This window comes from Papilio polytes, unplaced genomic scaffold, assembly GCF_000836215.1.
Source record: "Papilio polytes unplaced genomic scaffold, Ppol_1.0 DF824180.1, whole genome shotgun sequence".
Taxonomy (NCBI): domain Eukaryota; kingdom Metazoa; phylum Arthropoda; class Insecta; order Lepidoptera; family Papilionidae; genus Papilio; species Papilio polytes.
The window spans coordinates 1,175,995-1,202,612 of NW_013525024.1; the positions used below are offsets into that span (position 1 = coordinate 1,175,995).

Below are 26,618 nucleotides of genomic sequence, written 5' to 3' on the forward strand. Positions count from 1 at the left end.
ATACTTTTTACGATTATAATAAGAAAAGTCAGACACGCACACCTATGACTAAACTAATGACCTTATATGGAGGTGCGCACACTACTAGATTTTTATTTGTGCAACTAAAGGTTGAATTAGCTGCGAAACAATTGAAAATCGCACAACAGTTATGCGATAGTTTAGTCAATGGTGTGCGCGCGCTCTTAGAATATCTATATTTTTATACATATTCATATCAAAATAGCAACAAATTGCTGTAACGTTACATTACAGCGTAACAACTTAGTGCTGTATTAACAAAGTTCCAATTGAGTGTTATTTTAGGTTGTCATGTCTTTTGATACGCCCGGAAAGCATATTAATTATACTCTCGTCGGTATGTCATGAGAGTATGACATCGCTGTATTTTGTCGGGAATTATACGCAAAATTTTAATTACACATGTCAAGAACACATTTCACTGTTTAACTAGATAACACTCCCCGACTTTGTTGGTTACTATTGCTGAAATTATTTTAGCGGATAAGAAATTGAGTAGTTTTGTAGTTTATTCACAATCTGGAGTCGCAAAAAACTTAGTAAGTATCTATACTTTGTTTTACATCTACGAGTATGCTTAATTTCATCGATATCCGTTCAGTCGTTGCGGAGATACTTTCTACCAAACATCCATCCATGCATTCATTTAAACCTTCGCATTTTTAATTTTAGTAAGATAATAATCTTACTCCTTACTAATATTATAAATGCGAAAGTTTAGATGGATGGATGGATGGATGGATGGATGTATGTTTGTTAGCGTTTGTAGCCTAAACAACTAAACAGATTTAGATGAAATTTGGTATAGATGTAGAGGATAGTCTGGAAGAACATATAGGCTTCTCACTTTTGTTTTTTTAATTCCACGCGGACGAAATCGCGGGCGAAAGCTAGTATTAAATAAATTAAATAGCTACGAATCTTTCAATCTATCTTTGTTTCGATTGTTAAATACATAATCACTTTATATTTATGTTCATAGCCCAACTTAGGAAGTCAATTTACGTTACTCGAGTCATAACTTTGCGGTTTTCGTTAATATAAACTTTAGGGACCAGTTTTATTGGGCTTGAACACACTTTTAATTTGAACAATTCATTAGTATTCACTTCGATATTGTATTATCTAATAAATTGATCTTCAGTTATAATGAATTTCGAAGTTCTGTGATAGTTCTGACTTGCAGAATTGTGTTTGAGTTTAGAGGTTATAGATTAATTTAATGCTGTAATCCAGTTATTGTCTAACTGCACTCTGAATCGTTTAGAAGTAACTAAATGCCTTACTAAATGTAAGTTAAGTTTACATATTGATTTAAGTAAACCCCAATTACGACCTTAAAATTTACTATAAATCAATAATCTTACTCCTTACTAATAATATAAAGTTTGGATAGATGTTTGTTAGAATTTCTAGCCTAAACTGCTTAACAGCGCTCAATGATATTTGGCATAGATATAGAGGATAGTCTGAAAGAACACATAGGCTCACTTTGTTTCTTTTTAAATTACACGCAAGCAGAATCGAGGGCGAAAGCCAGTAGATACATAAATATATAGCTATTATATCGATAAATCCACAGTTACAGGAATTAAATGAAGATCTATAGATATGGTAGTTATTGTTATTCTTTCATTAGCCAAGTTATCGAACATTAGTAAGTTTTAGTCGATGGTAGGACGTGTCAATGTGAATAGCGTGGCTGTATCGAGGGTACAGTTTGGCTGCTTGCCAGAGCTAACGCTACAACAGATGCTCTAAAAAGAGTTCAAAGTGCCGAAGAACCACCCGGCTCGAGACGCGGAAGGGACTGCTTTTACTCGAAATTTTCCTTTTTCTGGACGAAATGGTACTTATTTATTGGGTAATCTTTGTAAATGTTTATCTCATTATTGCCAGAGTTGTTCTAATAAAAGAGTTCTGAATTTTAGTCTTCGAAAATAAGTTTAGTAAGAATCTTGTTCTTATGTTTTCAATTTCCTTTTAGGCCCGATTCTGTTTATTGAAATAACTAGTTTTATCTTTATATAAATTGAATATCAACTAGTAATTTAAAGAGACGTTGAGAGAATCTGAAAAATGTGTATTGTTGTTCTACTTAATATATTCTATAAACTAGACATACTATAAACACCAAGGCAGGGATAAATTTTACCCTTCAGCATATTTCTCTAATATAAAAATAATCAAAGGGCACTCTCATACACTCACGAACACACAAATGTAGCAATTAACTTTGTTACTGACATCTTTCCGTGTATTAATCTTGTGTTATTTACGGGGTAAATATCTTGCAGTTAGCATACGACCTAACCTATAGACATACATACCAAATTTAAGTCGAATAAAATCATGGTTTCCTTCTTAGGAATCGTCTTCCTTGAATTCTTCGTCGTCTTCGATGAAAATATTCCTTGATATTTTCTTCACTACAGTTAACTTACTAACATTATACATGCGAAAGTTTAGATGGATGTTTGTTAAAGTTTCTAGACTAAACGGCTGAACAGATTTCGATGACATTTGGCATATACATAGAGGATAATCTGGAAGAACGCATAGGCTACTTACTTTTTTTTTAATTCCACGTGGACGGAGACGCGGGGGTAAGCTAGTATTAGATAAATGAACGTAATGTTATTGTATGGCTGCTCGATTTTCTCAGATTCAAACTCCAGCACAAAGACGTCGTGTTTACAGTATTTGCATCCATATGAGCTTGACTCGGCAGCCTCACTGAATATATTCAAATATTTTCCGACCGTATAAACTAGATATTGCGTCCTTGGACATTTCAATGTTATTAGAAAAGTATTTATTAAACTACATTTACGGCAATGAAAAATCAATAAACCGAACATCAGAAACAATCGAATTAGTAATACATTAACAAAAACGGAACAGAGGATAAATGTTTTAATTAAAATATAATATTTCTGAAACAATTATTTGATTATTACGATATTCCATAAATGTCCCTAATTCGATAAATTTTATTGTTAACTTTATGTGGAATCTTGATATCTTAAAGTAATTATTTAAAAAAATCCAATTTATTCGTTTTATTATCAATTTAGATTGAAGTATAACCGAATTTGGATGTCGCCCAAATTGAACTCGTGTTTTGGATACACATATTGAGTAGTTATTTGGCAAACCTAACACAAACAATCTAATAGACATTACACAATATTTTTTTCATTATTTTTATCTCGTTTTACATTAGTAAAATTACAAATGGATGCATGGTTCTTTGTTAAGAGTTTATAATCTAAACTGGCGAATGCCTCTCGATAAAAATTTTTCATAAATTTAGAGGATTGAAAGAACACATAGGCTACTTTCTTTTGTGTTTTTTTATTATACGCGTATAGAGTAGCGTGCGAAAACTAGTTAGATCATGAATTAGTAACACATTATGCAAAAGGCTAACCTTCTGTAATGTAATGCAAAAGTAAATTATATTTGCAAATACATGTTAATTAATTGTTACTGTTGGCAACGCAGATTAAATGTAACACACCATGGACTTCTTGCACTATTAAACCATGGAAACTTTACTGTTAAATAAATTCTTTACACGAAATGTTTTGTTGATCTTAACTATTAATTTTAGTTAAAACATGTACTCAAAACTTTTACCTTTACTTTGCTCGGGTCAGAATAGTTCATTTAAGATTTGAAACTTCAAACACTTATAAAAGATTCACATCTTAAGTTTATTATAATGCGAATAAAAGAGTAACAACACAGTTATACAAATATTCAGATGTATTACGATATCTATTCATATTTGAATTGTAAAAGACATAAAAGGATTGCCCTGTCTAGACGGTCTTAAGCACCTTTATATCAGTTCCAAGTATCGTTCACAGGAGATATTCTTTAATATAATTTTAATTTTTTTGAGTAACGGACCTTTTCCTTTAATCTTGATTAAGTAGAGATCTCAACGTGAATCGTTCGCGAAATGACGGTTAGTCTCCGCCATTTCTTAAATTAGCTACGTGACTAACGGACGGCTGGAAATATTATAAATCTCTTCTATAAATTGTGTTATCACAATTTTTATCTTTCACTATAAGCCATTATATTCTATAGTTCTACCTAAACGTGGAATTAAGTTCTTATGGGAATTTCATAAAAGCGCAGTATTAAACTGTATTTTCTATTTATATTTGCTATTCAACTTGGTGCACTAAATACCCAAATCGATAATCTTACTTAATATTATAAATGCGAAAGTTTAGATGGATGGATGGATGTTTGTTAGAGTTTGTAGCCTAAACGGCTGAACGGATTTCTATCAAATTTTTCATAGATATAGAGGATAGCCTGGAAGAACACATAGGATATTCACTATTGTATTTTTCAGTTCTACGTGAACGGAAAGCTAGTAAATCATTAAAGGCAAGTCCCACCACTGGCTGATAGAAACCCAGATAGCTTAAAAATGACATCACTGGTAAGGTAACAAAATCCGATATTTCCATCACATATATTATGCGTTGGATTGTTATCAAACAATTTACAATTTGGTGGGACAGGCCCTAAGTCTTTTCTCTTGTGGAATTATTTATAGAGTCAAGTGGGATTTCACCTTTCTTAAGAATCTGTTTGATGTTGCTATTAGAAAGCGCAAACTCAATTGAACCGACAATTTCAAAAGGGTTTATCATAATATTGATTTTATGTACACTGTAATAGAAATTGCAAAATCTATCTATTTAATTTAACGAGATATTTTGCTATTGTCATTCAAAATTTGTAATTTCTTGTATCATGTAATACATAACTTTTTACGTTCTTAGTAAATTTTATTCGATTTCAATACTTACATTAGTATTTGTCAACATTGATTGTTTCGATTGAGGTGATGTTAGCATCAGAGACAATCATTTATATTTTATCTTTGCAATTCCTTTTTTTACTCTGTGACAGTTTTTTTACTATTATCTATGGCACATGGCTTAATCTATGAAGACGCTTCCGCTCACTCTTCAACCAACCTCGCGACAACGGAAGCACTTCGGCAATAAGTTCGATTGTACAATATTTTTGCATTCAAAATAACAAGATTGGTACAAAAAAAGAAAACATTTTTCAATCCTTGTTCTGCAAATGAACAATCTATAATCTATGCGTTAAGGCCATCTAAGAAGGTTTTCACAAGATCAGTGACGTACGAAAAAATTCTATACGTATTTTGTACACCAATCGAAAATGTTTCAGCATAGTTATTGGCCCGAGAGAGATTCGGGATGCCATTATGAAATTGAATTTAGCTGGAAACATGTATACGGTTCTCTCAGTATTAAGAAATTAGATTTTATAACGTCTGTACAGATTCAATCTTTAGGGACCTGATCTTAGATACCAATATAACAAAAACGAATATAAAACAAAGGTACCAAAGAGGACCCAAAAACGATTGAAGTTTACTTTTAGTTGCCTAATGTTTGCCTGAGTAATAAATAACTAGCCACCAATGAAAGATGACGTTGATTTTTGGCTTAGTTTTAGAAACAACATCGACTACTTAATTAACTGTGATGCGGGAGTATGCCATAATGGTTTCTCAGGGTCGGAATAGTTCCTCTGAGTTGCTTAGGCCGCCAACTGCAAGCAGTCGACAGCAGTGGGTTCCAACATTCAAATAAGCCAACTGCCAACTGCACAAACCAGTCTAAGTCTTTAAACGTTAACGGATTCCAACAATTTACCTGGCTATTAGGAAATGTGGCGAAGGCTGACTGCACTTTGTGTAGCGCGTGGTCTTGCTGGTGGGGTGGAGGGGGGCGACCCTTGGGGAAGTGGAAACGTGGTATGACACGCGCCGGCGCCCCGCTGCCCGCCGCGCCCCGCACCGTGCGCTGCAGGGTCGTGTGCGGCGGCGCTGATGACGCCTTTGTGGGTGTTGACGCCGCATAACTCTGTAACAAATAGTTAAATATTTTACCTATAAAATCTGACAACCTAATACAATGCTACTCTATCTTAGATAACGACTTTATGTCATGTTTTAAAGTAAATAGAACAGATCTCGCTAATTGCTAAGCATATAACTTTAGTGGCAAATTAAAAAAAAAGAAATACAAATAAAGCAGATATGTATGATTCAAATTAAAAAGTTGCTCTTTAATTTCGGTAACAAGATAGTTGCAGAATGTAGAGTAAATGTTCACTTGAAACTAATCTCAATTAATTTCACATACCAGTATATGCAAAATAATAAATTAAAATCGTAAAATTAATGATATTTCGAGCGGAGTTTTATAATTTATACGACAAATGGCTGAAAACAAAAGAGGCATTGTTTCATTGTTTTATTTTCCTGTTTGCACAGGACTGACGGACTGACTGACGGTTTTGATACGAAGGGGAATGTTCTGTTGTCATATTTGACATGAAATTAAACGTGTATATTTCAACGATATTTTACAAGTCATGGTTATATTTAAATTTGGAAAATCTACTGTTCAATTTCATTTCCGGATCGTGCAAGGTCAAAAATCTTAACTTAATTTTTTAATATCCAGAATTGCTTGAAGGTTTTCATAAACGGTTTCCACAATGCGCTAGTTATTTTAAATTTAATAACAAAAAAAACCTTTTAACCACTGTACTCACATACAAACACAAAAGCTAGTTTCGGCAAAAAGAAGATAAAAAAAAGAAAAATTTCAATTTCAAATGTCAATCTAATTCCTTCCAATATGTGTAGAAGATGTCAGTAGCGTATGCAAGCGTTATCGTAAATTAAATCTTTCAAAACATGATAGACGTATGCTTTGATTTTGGCGCACGTTATTTTCGTTCAGTACCTCTCCTTGGCCTACAATTTAGTTGACGTCACGCAGCATGGCGGATATTTTTGTATTATCCACGTGCTATATAATTTCCCATCAACGAGTTCAGTGCGCTTTCTATGCCATTAAAGTAACCACTAACTAGTAACTAGGTGCGAAACTTGGCAACATAGTTCTCCTTGAACGCCAGAAATACATCGGTTTGTTAACGATTCGCGTTAAAACGATGACCTAAAATGATAAATGGTATATCAAACGGCCTGTATTGATAGAAGTTTCTGATTGTTAAATAATCTGGGAACATTATGAACTGTATGAACTGTCGTCGAAAAAGGTTTTGAACTTTGACCTTATAAGCGGGTTTGGAGAACGTCAAAACATTTAAACAAAAACTGCCTTGCAAAAACACCATAGCATGTAAATTTCTTTTGTGATTTTCATAGTTCACTTATCATATTCGATGTTTATTATACACATAAACAAGATTTCATTTAGTTTATTTGCGTTTAGTTTGAATTATTGTAACCTCGCCTTTTGTTATTGTCTAGACAGAATGTATTAAGAGCAGATTTGACCTTGAATGTGTAAGAAATCACATACTGCCTTCGGTCAAGTCGCGTAAACAGAAACGTTAATAAATTTTATGGCTGCCATTATCTGGCAAAAGGCCGAGGGCTGAGTAAATATGACATATCTTTTTTTTTCGACACATAAAAACTTTTACGCTCCATTTGTTTGCAGGCAATGCAATCAATTACTTTCAATAAGTTTTATTGAATTATGTTACTATTCAACTATCCTGGAAAATTGAATGATTTCTTTGTTCAATACTAATTATTTAAACGAAGTAATTAAAGAATAGTATGAACATGGTACGTGGAGGAAAGAATAGCAATGACATAGAGAATGTAACATGAGCGTCGCCAGGGGGCAGCTGTCTCCTAAAAAATGAAAAGATGTAAAACAGATATGAAAACTACACCGTAGCCTAAGTCATCAGGTAGCGAAGACTCGAAGACAACGTATGTGATATAACTTCACTAAGTTAAGTTAAGTCTAAGGCCACTGCCTAAGAAGACAAAATTTTGAGGTTGACGACACAACCGAGAGGACTAAAAAAGGATGATACATTCGTTTTGTAGTTACGTTTTTCTTAACTTCGTTCTGGTGTCGGGATGGTTAATTTTGCAGTTTGTACCTGGTGCAATGCAACTGCAATGCAGTAAACATTTCAGTTATTCGACTGCATACAATTTAAATGAAATTTAATTTTATACGATGTGTGATTTTATGATTTTATCTGTATTGCATATTCTTACCAAGGTCACAATTACCGATGCCTTTTTGAAGAGACATTTTAAAACGCCTGATTCCCTTTTTAAAATATATAAATATACGAGTACAGTTTTTACTATTGTGGTATGCAAAATACCAATAAAGTACCAAATAATGTTTACACGTGTGATTATTTTAATTCCTGCAAAGTTTCGAATTAAATAATTTGCTCTTCATTGCATTTTATGAGTAAGGAAACAATTCATATAATTACATAAAAATAATAGTATAACAATGAGTATTATGGCTTTATTACTGGTCCGATTAAACTTTGTAAGCGTTTTAGTTTGAAGTGAGTCCGTCGAAGTTTTACGTCAATAAATCCGCGTCGGTAATTTAAAGTTTCTTCAACTTTTAAGTGAATATTGTACTGGTGCTAGTTGGTAAATTTCACTTATAGACTCTCTTAGTGATGATTAGGTAACTGTTTTTATAGTAAAGGACTGTAGGAATCTTATGTTGTCGATGTGAACTTAAACTGATCAACTACGGCGTGCACACACTTAAGAACTTTGTAGCTCAAGCTTGGGTCACGGACATTGGTACTTAATATAAAGCAATGACACATCGAAAACTCGCTAAATTTACAATCGACCTTCACAATTTCGAATGAATTTCTTCAATAAATTCTAAAACGAAACGAGGGTATTCGAAAAAAAAAACCAGTCGTACAGTCGGACTGTTTATTTACGATTTCAATGAGTCATACAACGGGATCATCAGCGGCTATAGCTTGTAATACAATTTGCAATGGATTCCGTCTATAATTATAAAGAACGGGATAGGATTGGGCAGAGGGGGGGTTAGGCGGCGGGAGGGGTCAGCTCGGGCGTCGTACGACCACGTGGTATAAATAGTCCCACACGTATAGTAGGTTATGTGGAGCGGCCGCGCTCGGCTCGCGCCAAATCGGGAAGCGGCAACGGCCGATAGATGCTGGGTACAATGAACATCAATCATGGATTTGCATTTATTGAGCTAACGAAACTGCATTTGCGTAGAAGATTTTCACTACGTTTAAGGCAGCTTTTATAAGTGTCTATTATGGCTTTTTAGGGCTATAGTCGTAATTTTACACTAAATACTCAGTTTTTAAGGATTACAGAAACTAAAATTGTCTTTTTTACCTGATTTTTTGGTTTTAAAAAAATTCAATTGTCTTATTGGATTGTCTTCAGACTTGTAAATCTAAGAAGACATTAATGTGACGATAAGAAACATTTTTTTCTTAAACTACATTCCATAACGCAGTAAAGTAACGAGGTCGCTGTTCCAGCTGGTGTTTATTTATAAAATTTAATGATCACATGGCACTTGAATGACATTAATTAAAATGCAGCAAAAATAAATACACGTACATATTCCCCTCATTACTTTAAACCCATTTTATCTAGTCGAGTAATTAGAGGTCGGTACAGCTAATTCATTAGCGCCACTCGAGACTATAAATGTTTTAAGTAGTTATCTTGAAGAATGAATGTTTCAACAATGCAACTTTTATGTTTTATATAGCACCATTCTAATTATTCCATAACTAGCTTTCGCCCTCGACTCCGTCCGAGTGGAAATAACACTATGTGTTCTTCCAGACTATCCCCTACATCTATGCCAAATCTGTTCTACCGTTTAGGCTACAAACTCTAACAAACATCCATCCAACCATCCACCTAAACATTCGCATTAATATTAGTAAGATTTAGAAGTTAAAATCTTAACTTTCTTTTAAACACTATAAATTGTTAAGAATTTACTATAACATAAATAAATATAAAACGACAGAAAAGTAAATATAAAATCACCTAGTAAGTAAAATTGTCGCTAATTCCGCAAAACCACGCTCGTCTAGACTGCTAACCAGGTAATCAATTCACACGTCTGTGAAACTGTTTGTGTTAACTAAAAGTAGTATAGGAGAGTTTAAGCTATTCTATAAACTGATTCTATGTTACGTCTAACGGATGACATTCCCTTAAATTAGTAATAAATTGTGTGAAAGGAAAAATGAGTCATTAAATCATTTTATTTCATCGTCATATACCAGAAATTAGTGGTCTATTCCAAATCTATTCCTGTTGACTTTACTGGGTAAGTCTATCTCTTTCTATCACCACAATTGTCTAGTTCGGAGTCGGGAACGCTGCCGTGTTTTGTTTCCAGCGTGTTTGAGCCAGCTGAGCGCGACGCGTTACCATGGCAACCATTGATCGCACGCCATCTTGGATGCAGCCGTCTGCAAAGGCGTCTACAGACCGACAGTCGCGTATATTGAATACAGTTATGCAGTTAGCGAAACTTTTATTGAATGTGCTCGTTGCAAATTGAGTTGTCTAAAATGACGGCCAATTATGAACGTTATATATATTCAAATGTTATACCTTTGTTGTACGAAAAATACGTTCTTAATTGTATTGGTAAAGTGAGCTTAGTAAGTTATTAATTTTAATAACTAAAAAAACCTTATAATTTTAGTTTTATGCTCATATGTGAAGTGATATTTGAGTTTATAACGACTATGGTTAAAGTATTTAGGAAATTTGGAATATTCGGTCTATAGCTGATTTATTACTTTACCTAGGGCATAAATGTATCTGGTATGTAACGAGAGATGCTGCGATGCGCGACAATTGAATCTGTGACACGTCACGTGTGCAGGGACAGGCAATCGATATCGCCCGCCACCGAGATAACGCTTCACTACCTATATGCGGAATTTCCTTCATATTATCTGCGTCCTTCTAGATTGGGTTTCCAATGACTGAAACTCCCAAAAAAAAAATAGATATTTTCTCGGTTTCACAAAGAAAATGAGAGGATATATATGTTTTAGTATGGCGTGTTCGATGTCGAGTGTAATCAACTAGTTTTCTGAGTAAACATAAGCTGTAAATTTCCACGTCAACATGTAAGCTTTCAAAGTGATATTGTAGTGGCGTTGACGTCGACGTGGAAGCTGTGTGGAGTGAAATTTTAATGTTAATTTTCAAGCCATAAAAGGACGGTGCGGGATTTTCGATTCGGTCAAGGGCGTAACAGCACGGTGCAGTAAATATATACAGTTCATGCAATATTACACTATACTGCTTTACGTTAAAGTTGTATTTACTATGAATGTTTGCAGAAAATGTGGAAAACGCTTTGCCTTTCACGGCTAGAGGCTCTCGGCGAAAGCTCGCCTTCAATTTACTTTGTAAAATTGAGCTTAACATGTTTATCTCGTTATTAAGAGACTGGTTTTTCATATCTTCACGCTTTTTCGTCATAAAGTAATAAGCACAGAATATATTGCATTGTGTACTGTTGCATGTAGGCGAATGTTGATAATAAAAGAATGTTAGCAGTCATTTAAAAACATAAGTATTATTCTAAATGATTATAAATAACATAGAAAGCTAAAAATGTAGAAATATAACTGAATTTTCATCTTTTAAGAGAAATACGATTGGAGTAAAATTCGATTATTTATTCAACTTTACATATAAACTTGCTTATATTTTCTTAACTTTGTTTTATGTCGGTGTCAAAAAATATTCAAGTGTTGTCTAGACAGTTCAGAAAACAATTCCCACGACGAACAGTCACAATACTTAGCTATAGGTACTATTATAATAAAGCGTAAACCCACAATTTTTTGTTGACTAAGATGTCAGCTATTGCAACATATTTTTGTACAAATATTTTTTTAATAAAAAGCTTTACATTCACGTCACGCTTTAGACTATTTATTTTGACGCCGTTAAACTTAGGGGTAAAATTTACCTATTAAACAATTAATATTTCAATTTTATTCCAAAATATTTAATATTTTGGATAAAAATCCTAATGTGGGAAAGAGACCATAAGTTGCTGCCAACATCAAGGAAGCAAGGTCGCCATGGTTTGACATCATGTCATGTAATTTTGACATTTGCAATTGATAATTTGACACATGTAAACAACAAATTAAAATTTTCATAATTCTATGCGGATGAACTCGCACGGGAACAGCTAGTTCAGATAATAAAGTAACTGTTATATGCAATATTCGATCGTTTTAAATACGTAGTAGCAGACAAGTATTAAAACTGAACTCCGAATAAATAGAATTTTAAAGCAACAAAATATGTTTTTATTTTCATTTTTAAAACAAAGAACAATAAAGTCAAAGCTTAACTTTCGACAGCTCCGTTGTATTCTTTGTATGAACCTCAACCTCGCGTCAAATGAATGAGAAAAGGTTTAAAGTGTTGTTAATGAATTGTTGACAAGCCAAAGTGAAAGAACTTTCTCAGTGTATATTTCCATTGACAAAAAATATAGTCATATCTCTGTAAAAAAAAAAACAAATATGTAAATGTCAAACATGTAAAGTAAACACCATTGTTAGAAAAAAGATTTCTTTGAAATTGGAAAATTGCCAAGGTTATCTTTAGGAGACTCTTAGTAGAATATCTGATAAAGGAATCATGGTGTCATTGACACCATAAGGACTAATGAACACGTCGCTAATAAAGCGACGCAACATAATAATTCATTTATTACTCTCTGAACCCATGTTGCATTAATATTTATTTATAATAACTTTAGTCCCTTTTCCTTCCCACCCTTTTTCTTATAAGAAAAGAATGGGAAGGGAACGTGGATTTGACGGTGTACGAGACGCGTAGAGAGGGGAAATATCCTGTGCGTCGTCCCTCCTCTCGTCTCTCGTCTCGTCCGTCTCCTCCTAGGAGTAACGGTAGGTAACGCATCCGCTATTGCGTATGTCTATGGGCAGCGGTTGCTTAGCCATTGCGGCGAATTAAGGTGGCCGCCGGCTCGTTTGCCACGTTATGATATAAAAAAATATGTAGTAGAAATTTAATTAAAATCGGCCAATTCTCGGACATGTGGGATATCACTATAACACAAGATGTATAGATTAATTTAATTACGTACGTTTGACGTCATATTGTTAGGATTTCCGTTAAAATGTAAAATAACAACGTAAACATAGATGATATTTAGATTAAATACTATTAAAAAATATATAACAGGATGAATATTTTAAACATTAGTATATTCTGCGCGTTCAAGTTGACTTTATTTAACAGAACAGAAACCGCTGCGTTCGCAATGTAAAAGGGAAAAGGGTTTGACAAGTCGCGATTTATGAACGAATTTACTTTTCGTATACAACTTAGACAAACTTCCAAACTTCCAGACCCTTGTAACTAATTTAATTTCAGACCCTTTTTAAAATATTAATTAGACTTAGAGAGAATTCTTCATTTGTCTTTTTGACCAATGACGTCGCAAATGAAAAAGGATGGCATTTTATCGCGAACTAGCTGTTACTCACGACTTCGCCCGCATGAATTTAAAATTATAGCCTCACTGAAAATGTAGCTTTCGAATCATAAAAGAATTTTTGAAATCGGCCCAGTTGTTTTTGTGTTATTTCAATATATATACAAAATACAAATATTTTCACATTATGTTATCAGTATAGATAAAAAATCTTCACGTTATAATAACATTTTGCGTAAATAAATCTCACCTACATTGCTATGCTGTAATTATTTAACCTGCATAATGAAAGAATTATTAAAAGTACTATATTCTCATATTCAAGGAAAGAATGGGCGCACGTAATAATATCCTGGAAACAAAACCTTCATTATGTTTTTGCATTTTAGGACTGGAACATTTCTGCACAATGGGAAAAGTTCACGACATTATTCACTACTTTTGCTAGCTTTTAATACATAAATGTTTACTGTTTTAATTTTTAAATTAAAAAGGAACAAATGCGACATGCAGAAATATAATTTTAATATCGCAAATAACTTTTTATGATTTTTGAACGCGACTATACCTCGGTATGTTAAGACGTATATTGTATAAATATAAATAAACCCACAATAGTGTACAGTTCTCAATACAAGTGCAAGTTTCAAACAACTTCATGCGAGTTCTGGCGACAGAAAATAAAGACCAAACTATATGGAAACTTTCATTTTACTCGCTTTTCTCATCCGCAAAGTTATATCGTTAAATTATTTTCACTACCACGAGTAGTGCCAGTATGAATTACTCGATTTAACTGTGAGTCGATAAAAGTTGATTTCCTTTACTCGTTTATGTTGTACTAGCTGTTGCTCGCGACTTCGTCCGCGTGAAATTACTAAATAATAAAAAAAAACCTTTCCAATGATAAAAGAATTCTAATATTTAGTATAGATATAAAAGTATAGATTTTTACATTACATTCAAAACAAAATGTTCAGATATACAAAGTACTTTTGGTGTCGGAATAAAAAAGTAGTTGTCATATTAATATTTCCCGTATTTTGTGCTCTGGAATTAACTGTTTAAGCATAACATTTACTGGTAAGAAAAAAAAACATAAACCATTTTGCTGTTAGTATTCAAAATAAAAGGTAATTAAAAACGGTAAAACAACACAATTAAAAAAAATCTACCGTCTTCGCGACTGTTGCTAGCGTGCCAGCTATAAATAAAATAACGAATAGCGGAAAAAACAAATCTTCGTCAAGGCGACTTCCTCGAGCGAAGCACGTTTTCAGTTGCACAACAGCTCGCGTTTCACAATACGTCGCGTTGATATGGCGCGTACGAAGTGATAAGACACAGGTAGCAGGGCAACGCCCTTTATCAACGCCACGCTTATTTGTATTGTGTAATAACAGACGAATAAAATGTTACCAGCCAGTGTTGAAATTTTTTTTATATAAATTGTATCAACAAATATTTACCAGCCAGTTTTAAGAATGATTTTTTAAATTACTTTTTCAAAGGTTTGTTAAATGCTTGCAACATTAGTTTTAAAGAATTTAAGAAACAACTAACACTAAAAATCCAAATTTTTACACTGTCAAGCAAAACAAGCCTTTATGATGAGCGCATGAATATTGTTAATTATTTTGTTTTAAATCCCAGTTGGTAATTTGAAATTAAAAGTTTGTTCCTATCGAATTTCCGCGTAGATGCAATATTTTCATGATTTTTCTATTCGTACAAATGTTTATTATATTTATCTATGGCTTTCATTGTTATTGTTTAGTCTGTGGTGCGGTTCTGGGGTTCGGTTATCCAGGTCATGATGCAAAGGTCGCTCCGATCATCCATATCGCCCATTCTTCTCGTGCCATTGTTTGAAATAGACAATTACTTATGTTTACGTCATCTGTAGATTACATTGGTGATTACATCTGTAACATGGTATATTTAATAATTACGTATATCTTTCTGGAATCGTCTAGAACCAGATATTTAACTTGAAGATTTTTACAACTTTTATTATTATACTAGCTGTTCCCGTGCGGCTTCATCCGCATGAAACTATGAAAATTTAATTTTATTGTTTACATTTGTCAAAATATCAATAGCAAATGTCAAAATGACATGACATTACAAACCTTGGCAATATTGCTTCTTGATGTTGGCAGCAACTTATGGTCTCTTTCCCACATTAGGTTTTTTTATCCAAAATATCTAACTTCTAAATTTAATGGCGTGAAAATATATAGCCTAAAGCGTGAAGCAAGTGTAGGGCTTTTTGTTAAAAAAAAAATTATTCAAAAATATGTTGTAATTGCTGACATCCTAGGTAACAAAAAAGTGTGTGTTTACGCTTCATTATACTATAGTAAAATAGTAAATAGTAAATATAGTAAATAGTAATAGTAAAGTATAGATTAATAAGATCAGTTTCAACAAAGTTTAACAAATCAAGTTTAACATTTTATTACCAAAATTCTAACTATTTAGGAATCTGATTTGATTTGTAAAAGTCATAATTCATGTTTTTATACTTACAAAATATAATTTTATAGGTTTCATTTTTAGTATGTAATATTTAAATGAACGGTTCCTAGACCATGTACATTTATGAGAGCTATAAATGGGTTTTTGTTCTGGGTTGTCATTACATGACCAATCAAATTTGAAGAAATATTACAGTGTGTTTTTATTCAACTTTGTTGAGAAAGAAACATTCTTGTTAATAGATTATTACAACATGTACTCTTGCGCTAAACGAACTTAAAGTTATAAAACTTCTTGTCGTCTCTCTCATTTTGTTTCGAAAACTAGCGATGACAATACGTCTTTGTAAGAATATTTCATCATTGGACAGTATTTGGCAGTTTAAAAACGCAAAACACAGTAAATATGCAAGGGATGTATTTATCGCTCGAAGATTATCTTAAACGAACAGAGAACGAACAAATAAGACTTCCTGTAAAACTTCCTTTTTTAAGTGTATTTTTGATGTCTTATCTGGAGTACAAACACTCTCTAATGATATACGTGTAACTGTTTGTTGGAACAATACTAAAATAAAGATTAGATTTTGCATATCAAAGTTACATTTGAAATTTTATGCCTGTCAAATCGAGACTAAAATGTCTACAAATTATCCAACCAGTACCTAGTATCAGGTATCAATAAATTAAAATTATATCTGAGAGATTTCTAATTTCTTTACTAACCTCACTAAAGCTGAAAGGATCACGATGAAATTTGTCATAGACGTAGGGGATAATCTGGAAGAACATATAGGCTACTCACTAATGTTTTTATTAATTCAACGCAGACGGAGTCGCGGGCGAAAGCTAGTGATTAAAAAATGTAGACGGTATTGTGTGAAATATTGACTGTAAAAATTCAAGATATTTTTCCACACTTCGCTGTCGTGAAAGGGGCTCATAAAAGTAAGTATTTCCTTCCTACTTCCGAGTGTTCCGTTATAGATGAGCGTCCTGTCTTGTGACGTGCATCGTAATGGTGTATGTTTATGGAAGAAGTAAATGAACTAGCGGTACAACTGATACAATGATCATGGCTTCTAACCGTAATAAAGTTGTATGTAACCATGGACACTTTACACTGCCTGGGTTTTAATGACATCATACTTCATACTAATATTATAAATGCGAAAGTTTAGATGGATGGATGTTTGCTAGAGTTTGTAGCCTAAACGACTGAACTGATTTAGATGCAATTTGGTATAGATGTAGAGAATAGTCTGGAAGAACATATAGGCTACTCACTTTTGTTTTTTTTAATCCCACGCGGACGGAGTCGCGAGCGAAAGCTAGTATTTTTATATTAACGGACCTTTCTGTTATATAACCTTCAACATTTTTTCCTTTGACTTTAAAAAATATACTTCTTGTTAGGAAAATTAGTGGATACAGTACATAACGTACAAAAGACGTTAAACATTTTTCTTATATTCTTTACTGCCTAATGTTTTTTATAGCTATGACATAATTTTAGAAAGTGGTATAGTAAGAACATAAATGTATGGTTTTAACACATAATAATTAATTGAAATGAGAGTAAAGGGTTTATGAAAACTTGTTGATAGTAATTTGAATATATTAATTCATATTCAAATTCTTTCGACGAATACGTATATCTTTGTAATAATCTAGTTTTGTGTCGGATATCTTTTATGTAGATGTTTATGACCACCTGACCAAAGATGCGTATTTTTATCGCTACTCACGTGCTAGACAAGTCCAGATTATTTTTGGTAACAACTTCCTACGATTGAATCTATTATTTAAAATTTCTGTTGACGATTGCTGTGCTGTTTGATCTTACCTGTAACAAAAAAAAATTTTATTATTAAATTGAACACATGTTTCAGTGATTTTTTAATGTAGGTATATCGTATTGTCACATTAGAGATTTTTATAACTTTACCTGAAACTCAGTCTAGATGTTCAGTTGTATTTAATACAGTTTTCTTAAAATCATTAATGGGAATACTGCGCATATAGTCTATTTCAAAATTAAGCGAAACTTGCTTAATTTGCTCAACTGGTTTGATATCGAATTTAAATCGTGTTGTAAGAACTTACTTTATACTGATAAAATTATTTGCGAAATTACTGATACAGAAAGAAATTTAGTTATATAAGTTAATAAATAAAGGTTATAAAATTGTTCGACATGGAGTGTCCACTGAAGTGGACAATACTAGAATTATTTATATTTTTATCTATAATTGTAAGTAAAATCTTTGTTTGTTATATTCAACAAATCTATAACTATACGTTTAACATCTTATTTAATTACAGATTAGTCAAGTTTCCAGCGAAAACACGGTACAAGTTCCACAAACTCCGCACAGTCCAGTAGTGTACAAAGAGTGTACTAAAGAAGTACCAACTACAAACAACCAACAATCTCCAACACCGCAATTACTCAACTCATTGCTAACGATAGCTGCAGCTAATGGAGTGCTCCCCGAAATACTTACTAAGATACAACCACTCGGAATAACACCGTCTGAATTAACCACACCAGTACAAGAAGTACAGAAGACTGTTAGCGTAGCGCCAATGCAATATCATCATGAAGCTATTCGAACACCTCCACAAATGGCTCCATCTACATCTCAAACAAAACCAGGATCTCCACTTCAGTATGCTCCGGCACATCCAACTACAATACCACCTGAAGTACCACCACTCGTAATATCACCAGGTTTAAATCAAATCACTCAACAAAACAACCCATTCATACCTCCAATTCAACAATTTGTTCAACCACCACCTCTTATATTGCATCCTCAACCAAAAGAAGAAGTATGTAATTGTCCGGAACCAGTAGTCATGTCTGGACAAGTCCCAATAGGTCCTACAGTCCTACCGATGGTGAATGCACCAATCGAATATACAAGAAGTTCAGTCAATGATCCGATGTACGCTAACTCTATTTTGACTACTGGATCTGGTCAAACGATTCCAGTTAATTTACAAATTTCCATACCACCGCCTAATGTGGAAGCGCCGCGGATTACATTTATCAATGCGGCTCTACCGACATCGTCAACTGAGAGTTACCCATCACAAATGAATCCATATTCTTATCCTAATTGGTACCCATATGGTTACACACAACCTCAACAGCAGCAAATTATCGTTAAGAAAAAGAAATCTACATTAAAAGATTGGCTGCCTTTGATTATTTTGTCCATGTTTAATGATCGAGGTAACTGTAATGGATGTTGCCGTTCTTGCAAATCTGGAAGAGGGAATGTACCTATGCCATTTCCAATACCAATTCCAACAAACAACCCAATTATTAATACAAGATCTCATCGAAGATCATCTCGTAAGCGAGGACATAATAATGATGAATATGATGATGATTGGCTCGAATAGTCTTTAATTATATTGTACAGTATATTTAAATAAGTAAATTATTATAAAAAAATATAAAAGAATAAATATTGATCTTAAAATGTCTTTGTAAAATTTTATTTTGACTAAACCTTCGTTTTGTCACAACTGTCTATAGCTGTAATTTGTTAGTGTAATGCACTTAGTTTTTGATCAGGAATACTAAAAAATGTTATGATATCCCTATCACAATTACTTTTTGGTAACTGGCCTGAAAAATTACACGGGCAATTGTTTTGCATCCAATTCTTACAATCGAGGTTTTACAAAGAGTCGAAGCATATTATCGTTCGTGAATCCGCACACACTGACGTTTAGATTGAGTGGATTTTTTTGAAAATAATGACATTGATAATACAATAAGCATTGTAATGATGGAATCTGTTAAATCGGTTTGACTTTGAATATTATATTGGAATGATGAAAGTTTTGAATTTTTCAATTGTTCATAGAAAAATACAGAACGGATTACGGATGAAATTTTATTTAAGAGAATTTATTGATCGGAGAATTTTTAAATGATTTATTCAAAGATGAGTTTATTATGTTACTAGCTTTCGACCGCGACTCCGTCCGCGTGGAATTAAAAAAAGAAAAGTAGCCTATCTGTTCTTCCAGACTATCTTTTACATCCATGCCAAATTTCATCGAGATCCGTTTAGTCGTTTAGACTACAAACTCTAACAAACATCCATCCATCTATCCAAACTTTCGCATTTATAATATTACTAGCTTTCGCCCGCGACTCCGTGCGCATGGAATTTAATAGAAAGAAAGTGAGTAGCCTATGTATTCTTCCAGACTATGTTCTACATTTATGCAAAATTTCATCAAGACCCGTTCAACCATTTAGACTACAAACTCTAACAAACATCCATCCATCCAAACTTTCGCATTTATAATATTAGTAAGATTGAAGATATTATCTATCTATATCCTAATTATTGATCTAATTGAACATGGTTTATATGCGTACCTATACGGTTAAGGATGCAATTTTGTTATTACTAAGAAGGTTATTTTAATTTTACCATTGAATACATATGCATTTCGAGTGTTATTAAAAGAATAAGGATTTTTGAGGTCGTTTAAATTAACACAATTGACAATAGTTATTAAACTCCGATCTCGGCTCTTGGTCTTTGCTAAAATATAGGACATCGCCTTGCCTTGTGTTTTACTGCCGTAATATTAAAATAATGAAATAAATTCATCCCTTTCATTCTTTTTAAAATAAACAGATATAAAGTATTTTTTGAACACGTGTTTCAGAACGCACCATTCCAAATTCAGTAATTCACAGATCGTAATACAATAGGGAAAAATGAGATTTCGTAACTAGAAAGTAGTGCATAAGCAATACATAACTGACTTAACTATACTGATAACTGTTTGATTTCACATAAATATATCAAAACCTGCTATCTAGACACGTGAGATAAATTCATGAACATGATGTAATTGCCTCAGATTAGATAAAATCCGTCCAACTCGTGATGCAATATTTTGAAGTATAATATCGAAAGTATAAAATTGTAAATGTTTATATTTCGCTAGCACTTACGCCAACAGTTGGTTTACACGATGAATCATTCACTTTAATATCTAAGTCTTATTTTAGAATAACGTAACACTCTAATAACTATGAGGAATCTGCTCGTAGCTTGTGTAACATCTGTAATATTTCTTTATTGTTTTCAAGTAAGTTAAATGGTACTTCGATTCAGTATTTCGTGACATACAAAATTACTGTCCAATGAGGTCTATTAAAAAACAAATTTTGTTTACTCTTACACATTAACAATTGTTAGAGATTTACATAAACTGTTGTTCACTAGTTTTAAAGCTTTCATTTGTTTTAGAAGGTATCATCACAAGCTATAACTCCAATAGCATATGGATCTCCAGCAGTCTACTCTCAAAGCGACGATGACTTAGGCCTGTTGCTAACAATCCTACTGCTCGCTGGAAGAAATAAAAACGGGGGAACAAATGGTTGCTGCAACTGTTGTCCAGATAATTCCCAAAACATTCCTATACCCTTCCCTATACCTTTCCCGACGAATAACGCGATAGTTAACCGACCTCATTATGATGACTATGATGATGATGATGATGATGAAGATGATAGTAATGAAAGATTAAATACAATGGTTTTAAAAGGTGATAAAGGGAAAGGTAAAGGTAATACAGGTAATGGAGCTACAATAATACAAGAAATAGAGGTCGAACAAGAAGCAGAAGGGGAATCCGACGATGCGAAAACGAAGAATAAATAATTTATTCTATCCGTGAACGTGCACACTAGGATATTTATTCAAACACTATTTATTATTACTAAAAAATTAATAAAATATTATAAAAAAATTTGATTATTTCATTTAGTCAATTTATAATTAGTGATCCATGATTATTATCTATGCTAAAATATCAGAATAAATAGAAAGATTAACAAGAAATTGATTTAATGGTAATCTGTTTCATTTAAAAAGAAAATTCCTAAAAAGAACGAAGCGAAAAAATGTTTTGTATCAATCAAAACCAGTGAATACAAATTCTAGGTAAAGGCTACTCAAATAGTTGAACATAGTAAGAGAGAGTGCTAAACCTGAGTAAATGTTTACTGACAGACAGAAATGGTGGTGTAGTGTTTTTGAGACAACATATTAATATTTTTATTAACTGTAATGCATAAATACATATGCCGTTTTTCAATCAATTTAAATCATACAGTGAATCAACTAAACTTACAGAAAAGAATATAAACGTAAACAATCGAAGTCTAAGATAAATGCGAACGTAAAAATGATGCAACAACGCTGTTAGAACATACGCTACTAATTAAAAAATATCTAAATATGTACTTCAGAAACTATGCATGATATCAATACAAAGAAAGGCAATTCTTTTGTTATTTAGGAAAGAAAGAAATGTGTGTAGTTTTTAATATTTATAATGACAAGCTTGTGCGAATTGAATCCAAATTGTGTCGTATCGCATAGCACCGATGTCATACTGCAATCATCATCTACATATATACGGGCATCTGAAAACGTCACGCCAACAATAACTTTTTATTTTCTATAATTATTAACAAAATATTTGTATTGTACTGTGCAAACTACATTTTGTATAAAACTATGTCAAAGGTGTTCGTGACTGAGTACCCCATATATGGATTCTGTTAATTATTTTTAAATTTAACTAATTTAGAATTGCAACGAATTTTACCCGACAAATTAATAGATGTACGAATCAATACTAAATTAACTTTATTCTTAAAAAAAAACCTTATGCAAGCTCATTTTATTTAGAGTAAACTTGTGAGGAAATGAGTTAACTCATTCAAAGAAGTTACGTTAGAGATGTGATAAAACATTACAAATAACAGATACCGTATCTCTTAAAACAGATAACAAGTGAGTGTTACAATATGTGCGTTAAAGTAGTATATAATTGCCAGTAACAATTACAAAATGCTCATTACTTTTTAAAATGGCGAGAGCCAAAATTCGTCCTATTATTTATCTTTTTATTTTCACACAGGTAAGTCCTAACCATTACATTATGTTGTTAAATATATTTTACGGTATTAAGAGACATTGCATATTTTTTTTCCCCATTTCAGATTTTCAGTAGACAAAAATGTCAAGCGAATACGATCCCTCAACAAACTACGCAAAATAATATTGTAAATACACAGAATTTAAATCAAAATGTGGATCTTGCAATTAATAATGTACAAAAGCAACCAATACCGCAACAGAATGTAAACTTACAACAATTTGCTAGTATACCCATGCAGACATTCAATGCACAGCAACAAGGAAATTCGCAACATACGAACTATCAAGCTGTCAACCAAGCACTCAACATTCAACAAGTTCCTCAGCACTATAATTTGCAACATGAAATATCAATAAATAACCAACAAGTTATACCAAGTCCTAAAAACGTACAACAAGCGGCGGTAGTTCCTGTTAATTCTCAGCAAACTTCGAATCTGCATACTTCAACGCCACAAGCTCTAATTGTAAAACAGCCGCCTCCAGTTCAGGGTCTAAACGTACAACAGCAAGCGTCTCCTGTTAACTTACAACAATCTCAAATCAGTTTTCAGCAGACTTCACCACAGAACTTTCAACAAGTCGTTGCTCAGCCAGTAAAAGTTCAACAAGTTGCCCAACAATCTGTTCTACCTGCTGCCAACGTACAGAGTCAAGGCGCATCGCAAAATTGTAATATGCAAAAAACTACGCAGACTTATGCACATATACAACAACCATCAATAGTCCAATCAGTTCCTTACCAACAACGCCCAGTCCAACAACAAGATTTAATCGGTGTAACACAATTGAATTTCCAACAACCTCAAACTTTGCAACAAATTCCCATGCAGCCAATAGATGTTCAACAACAAATTCCCTGTAACAATATGGGCGGTTATCAAGTAATTTCATATCAAAAACCATGTCAGTCCTCAGAAGTAAGTCCAACACTACCAATGACTGTGCCATTATCAACGCTATCTTCAAATTCCAATCCAACAATTATCGCTGCTGTTCCCGCGACGATGACCATTCCAAGCACAGCCTCACAGACAGATCAGATATATGTTCTTAGCCCACAAAATTATTCACCAAGAGTCGTGACAGATGCTTTACAATCCACTTTATCCGGCTCCACTATTCAGGTCCCAGTTATTTCTGTCCCTAATTCAGTACCTTCTGCTAATAGTAATTTTGCTCCTAATTGTAATCAACAATTCGAAACAGAAAACTGGTCATGGTCACAAATAGTTCCGGATATTGGAATGTTGAGCGATGTACAATTCCCCATTGCTTCATTGTTAGGTCAACCAACTTCGTCCGTTCAATCAGCTTTGTTGTCAACAATATTGTCTTCTATTCAGAGCCCTTCAAATTCTCCTCAGTACGTAATTACACCAAGTTACCCAACACAAACGATTATAAGTCCTCAAAGCAGTTCAAGTTCAAAGTTGAGTCTCAAAAGTTTGCTCCCTCTTTTACTGAACATGGTACAAGAAAAGTATTCAAATTCCGGCTGTCAAAATTGTCAATGTTGCAATTGTTGTAACTGTGATTGCGCTAATAAAAATGTTATGCAAGTAAATACTGAATTCAAGGAGCATTTGACTGCGGAAATTCCAACAGAAGAAGATAATGAAGAATCTGAGGAGATCGAAGAAGTTCCTAATCAACCAACTGAACTTAAGAAACCGAATATCAAAAACAATACAATTTCTAATGACAGTACAGAAATAGATGAAGTTGAAGATTCCAGTTGTGAAGATGATGAAATTCAACACGATGATGAACTTGATGAACAAACAAACAGTGAAGACGAACAGCAATAAGTTATGTTAATTTAATTTTAAGCTATTTATTCGTATTTAAAAAAAACAGTTAAGTAATTAAAAATAAGATTTTTTTAAACACGTATTTTATTATAACCTAAAATGTACTGATGATTTAAGACGTAATATAGGTGAATTTTGATCTTAAACTTAATGTTATTGCCTATGTAGTGGGAATTATGAGTCATAAAAGTAATTATTTAGCACCTGTACACGACAATGCCCAATTGCTATCAAAAGAATAAACTTTGTTCTCATCGTACACAAAGACATCTGAACAATGGCCAATGATAATTACGTATATAAAACTGGTATCGACATCATACCAAATCAAATTACACAATAGTTCGTCAAAATGAGTGCACTAAAATGGATAATATTATTTTTATCTTTCGTCGTATTCAATGTAAGTAGAAACTTCGTATAAAGCTAAAAGTTAATACACGTTGTTCATAAGAAATTTATAACTAAGAATCTGGCTACAATAGTTCACATTTAATCAATGTTTATTGATATTTAGTTCCTATTTAATGCAGTAATTGCAAATATTTTGCTATTGTCTTAAATCTATAATGCAATTTATGTAATGCTTGGTTTACCTCCGTTACGTATGTTACGATAAACAATGGAAGGAAGTATTTTAAGATGCATTCCTTCAGACAATAGTTAACCTTCATTCTCTCAGATTACTTGAGATATAAAACAAAAACTTTACCAGTAAGATTAAACCTCACAAATAATCTGTTGATTTTAAATGTAATTATAAAATTTAATATATTATTAAGAAAAAATGCGCCAACGTAACAACCTCTTAAAATCCTATGATTTTTTTTTATAATATAAGATAGCAAACGAGCAAGCGGCCACCTGAATCCACCGAAATGGAAAGCGACCGCTGCCCATAGACATTCGCAATTGAAGATGCGTTGCCTACCCTTAATTGACGGAGGAAGAGACACACATTAAGAGGACATAGATTCCGTACACTTTTATTTTGATGGCAAAACTATCATTACTTTTACATGCAAAGTCTGCTACACATTGCCGCATATATCAAATAGCATGTCTATTACCTTTCCCTCATTTTTTCTACATTCTATTATTTTATTGTAAAAGATTACAGAAGGTCGTGTGTGCAGTTATGGTGGAGAGTACGTTACTGGTTATGCGGTCCCCAGCCCGCCGGTACCTCCTCCGTTACCTCCGCCAGTAACAGTCGTCGTGGTAAAAGATGACAACCCTATGGAGAAGATGCTGCCGATATTACTTCTTATGATGAGCCGTTAAAAAGACAAGGAAGTGTTGTAAGATTTCAATAAAATCTTATCAATATGTGACGTTTTATTCAAAAGTATTGTGATCTGTACCTGGATTTTAAGAGAATCTATATTGTTTTTTTTACATTGAATAGATTCCTAAACTCTGGACCAAATTCAAAAATTCATTCACCATTAGAAAACCATATTATTCTTAAATAACGTAGGCTATATTTCACAATAATGGGAGTATGGACATTACAGAAAAGATCTGGGGTGTAAAATCTTAGTTACCCAGGCGAAACTGAGATCGCTAGTACTTTACTAGTCATAGTCTTATATCTTTACTCACCCCTTCGTCTTTAAATAACATCTTATGAGCTTCCTTTCTGCTTGAAATACTACGATATGACGTAATAAAGTTTGAAATAAAAATATAGAACTATTATAAATTATGATATGCAATAATTTTTACGAAATTATTCTGCTCTGATTGTTAAAATATCGAATTATTTGATTACAGTTTATGCACTTGCATAATATTTACATAATATGTATTCAAATGTTGTCTAATAATTACAACAAAATGATATAACCAATAGCTTTGAAGATATAAATTAATTACGTTTACAATTATCGTACA

At 32.9% G+C, this 26,618-nt stretch overlaps 1 protein-coding gene across 1 annotated transcript in view; it reads right to left on the reverse strand.

Annotated features, from left to right (window-relative positions):
• LOC106111227 (serine/threonine-protein phosphatase 2A regulatory subunit B'' subunit beta-like) overlaps window positions 1-26,618 on the reverse strand; it is a 71,432-nt gene that overhangs the window by 14,219 nt on the left and 30,595 nt on the right. The window contains exon 2 of the mRNA XM_013293247.1: window positions 5,745-5,954. The gene's annotated coding sequence lies outside the window, so the exon portion shown is untranslated. The remainder of the gene's footprint in view (window positions 1-5,744; window positions 5,955-26,618) is intronic.